The sequence below is a fragment of the Pinus tabuliformis genome, chromosome 4_1 (genome assembly GCF_031772625.1).
Source record: "Pinus tabuliformis cultivar Carrire ecotype Pingquan chromosome 4_1, CPIR1, whole genome shotgun sequence".
Lineage (NCBI taxonomy): Eukaryota > Viridiplantae > Streptophyta > Pinopsida > Pinales > Pinaceae > Pinus > Pinus tabuliformis.
In genome coordinates, this window is record NC_142303.1 from 984,239,606 (window position 1) to 984,244,118 (window position 4,513).

Here is a 4,513-nt window from a genome sequence, read left to right on the forward strand (position 1 = left end):
TTTTGATTATGGAATTATCATCAAGCCGACCAACAACTTCTGTAGGCTCAAGAAGCCCAAACGTCATGTTTATTCAACCTATACGTTTTTGGTATAAATAGAAGAGGATTTGATGTCATTTAAAACACACATTCTTGAGGTGATCTCCTCCTCTCCACGTCTTGGGTTTTTGGAGGAGTGAGACACCAAGAGTACTGCGTTGGCCTAATGGTGATGCCCTAGTCGTAGGTCGATCTACGCAGCAAACAAAGACACCTATACGTTGTCAAATGGAGATACCTCATATGCTAGAATGGGAGACAGTATACGCTGAAATGGAGATACTTCATATGTTGCAATGGAAGACCTTATACACAGTTATGGAGATGTCTATTCACAGCCAACGTGATGCCCTAATCCGTTGTCAATGGAATGCCCTAATCCGTTGTCAATGGAGACACCTAGCCGCAGTCATGAAGGCATCTCAATGCAGTCAATGAAGCTATCTTACACGCTATTCTTGAAGACACTTATACGTTGTTCATTATGGAATATTCTTACGCTAATCATGGAGACCTATATATAGTTCATGAAGAGAAAATACACACTGTTCATCATAAGGATATTCCAATATAAATAGAGACATACACGCAGATATATGTAGTTGTAAATGGAGACATATACGTTGATATATATAGTCACCTATTCCGCTGTAAATAGTAACACCTTATATGTAGGCAGAGGAAGGATTGCAGCAAGGAACAACATGACAAATTAGGTCTATTGGCAGCATGATGTATGAATGGACTGCATGATGTATAATGATGCATGATGACATGGAGCATGGACAACATCATGATGAATGAGATCATAAGCATGGGCAACATGATAGATGAGAGCATGGGCAACACAATGATCATGGGCAGCATGATAGATGAGAGCATGGGCAGCACAATGATTATGGGCAGCATGATAGATGAGAGCATGGGTAGCATGATAGATGAGATCATGGACAACATGATGAATGGGTTGCATGATAGATGAGATCATGAGCAGCATGATGAATGGGCAGCATGATAAATAAGATCATGGACATGAAGGGCAACATGATGATGGATAAGATCATGGACATGGGTAGCATGAAGTTGAATGAGAACATGTACATGAAGGGCAGCATGATGATGGATAAGATCATGGACATGGGCAACATGATGATAATCATGATTAATGCAACATGGTGCAATATGTAGTGGTACAACAAGAGAACCAAATGCAACATGATGATAGGTAAAGGAGTCACCTTGGAGAATCAATTGAAGCATAATGTCTTCAACTGATCTCATCATTATACGAAATGATCTATGCTAGATCTAGATAAGTCAAAGTGTTGACTTCTGTTGTAAATGTACTATCTCTCTCTCTCTCTGCTGAACTTTGAAGAACGTAAAAGAAGAATTGATCAAGGGTTTCCCCACATTGTGGGGTTTGTCCCTAGCTAGCGCCACATCTTGTGTCTCTTGTCTTGGCTTGTCTTCTGCGATTTATATTTATGTTCTATCTGCAGTTTATCTTAACGCTGATGTGATTGCTAATTGTGAAAATTTAAATAAATTTCTCTAGCATAGAACATACCTAAACTTAAGATGTTATTTTTCAAGAGTGTCTAGAGAGACCATTCGAACGATAAGGTCGACCTCTAACCTCATAGTGTGGGCCAACCTCCGCCTTTCTTTCAATAGGGACCAAAAAAGAAATATGTGTGTATAGTTGGGGGTGTTTACAAGGAGTCAAATTGATCGAGGAATGTCATATTACCATTCAAAAGACAAGGTTGGCATCTAACTTGCTTCTAGGAGGGCCCACAAAAGAAATATATATGTATAGTTGGTCTCTCTATAATTTATTATTATTTTTTTCATATAACATATTATTTAATAAATTAAATTTAAAATATTTTATTTTTTTATCAATAAAAAATAAATTAAATAAAATATTTTTATAAGATAAAGTTATTTAAAGCAATTTTACAGAAAGATTATTATTTTTTCTATCTAAAAGTTTAAGATAACAAATCCAAAAACCAAGTACAAATTAAAACAAATTCTATTAAAATGTTTAAAAGATATGAACTTGTTATCCCTCTTTTAAAGAAAACAATAATATGAATATGAATATGGTTATATTTTTATTTTCTTTTTCAAATACTAATGATACAAATAAGTCCATAAAAAATAATATATATTATTATAAAAACTATTTGCTTGCTTATTTATATTAAAAAAAAACAAAACAAAACAAAACATTTTTTTTAGCTAAATGTCACGCAATGAATGTATAATAACAACTAATTTTATTAGATATTTAAAATTTAATTTATAACATATCAACTGATGATAGACCTGATCATAGACCTCATTTAAGTCATTTATAAATAATAATAATAATAATAATAATAGTGAACCTAGATTTTAGGAAACAAAATGCAAAAATTATATTTTCAATTTATATTGAATAAAAAAAGTACATTACAAGCCAAATATGTATGAGAAGAGAAATAAAACATGGATGAGGGAATAAGTTACAATTTGCAGGTAATAAATGGCATCATTACTCTCAAATCTCAACACAAACGATAAAAACCATGAAGCAAAATAATTTGACCATTGTTGCTCATTTCCTCATAAAACAACAGAGTACTTTAATCTCACCTAATATCAACATTAATGTATACGTGAATAATTTTGATTAAAATAATATTTAAATGAAACAGATATCACAACCTCTGTTGAATTTGTCAGGGCTTGCACCAGCTCGCATGAAGTATTGTAGCTGGAAGTGAATTGGTAGAGGAGTGTTAGTAGTCGAGAGTGTCTATAGAGACCATTCAAACGACAAGACCGACCTCTAATCTTAGAGTGGGGGCCGACCTCCAACTTGCTTCAAGTAGGGGACACAAAAGAAATATATGTGTATAGTTGTGCGTGTTTACAAGGAGCCGAATTGGTCAAGGAGTGTCTTAGTATCGTTGAAAAGGCAAGGCCAACCTCCGACCTCATAGTCAACCCGGCCGCCAACTTGCTTCTAAGAGGGCCCACAAAAAAAATATGTGTATAGTTGGCGTGTTTATAATTTATAATTTTGTTCTTTCATATTACATATTATTTAATAGATTTCATTTAAAATACATTATTTTTATCAATAAAAAAATAAATTGAATAAATTATTTTTTATAAGATAAATTCATTTAAAGCAATTTTACAGAAAGATTATTATTCTTTCTATCTAAAAGTTTAAGATAACAAATCCAAAAGCTACGTACAAATTAAAACAAATTAATATTAATTTTTTTAAAAGATATGAACCCATTATCCCTCTAAAGAAAGAAATAATGTGAATATGGTTGATAAATTACAAAAGTAAAAAATAACTAACTTAAACGTTAGTTGCAACTTCAAGATCAATCGAAGGTTAGCCTTTTGCCAAGATGGGTTGGAGGTTGGAAAATTCCTTAGGATTCTTCTCCACACACGCGCCAACTATCTCGACTATTGGTTTCGTCCAAGTCCAAAAAAACCCAAAAAACTGACATGGAGAGGGATGCGCTTATTCTTAATTTTATTTTTTTAAATGTACAACCATGGCTCGTTCATTTATGTATAAAATTGAGGAAGAATGTACATTAAAAAATCCCATCATTGGAAACTCGGAATACTAGTAGCATTGGTCTCAAAATTGTCCAATATCGTTGAAGGTTGAATTTTGTCGTTAATTCTTTTATGTTTTTGTTCTTCTGGTTGGAAATTAATGTATATGTGAATAATTTTGATTAAAATAATATTTAAATGAAATAGATATCGCAACCTACGTTGAATTTGTCTGAGCTCGCACCAACTCGCATGAAGTATTGTAGCTAAAGTCGAATTGGTCGGGGAGTGTCAGTGATCAGGAGCATCTACAGAGACCATTCAAAAGACAAGACCGACTTCCGACCTCATAGTGGGGGTCAACCTCCAACCTGCTTTCAGTACGGACCACAAAAGAAATATATGTGTGTATAGTTGTGCGTGTTTACAAGGAGCCAAATTGGTCAAAGAGTGTCAAAGCGTTGTTCAAAAGATAAGGCTGACCTCCAACCTCATAGTCAACTTGACCTCTGACTTGCTTCTAGGAGGGCCCACAAAAGAAATATATGTGTATATTTAGCATGTTTATAATTTATTATTTGGTTTTTTCATATAACATATTATTTAATTTAAAATACATTATTTTTTATCGATAAAAAAATAAATTGAATAAATTATTTTTTATAAGATAAATTTATTTAAAGCAATTTTATAGAAATATTAATATTCTTTCTATATAAAAGTTTAATATAAGAAATCCAAAAACTATGTACAGATTAAAACAAATTACTATTAAATGTTTGAAAGATATGAACCTGTTATCCCTCCTTTAAAGAAAAAAATAATGTGAATATGGTTGATAAATTACAAAAGCTGAAAATAACTAACTTAAACGTCAGTTGCAACTTTAA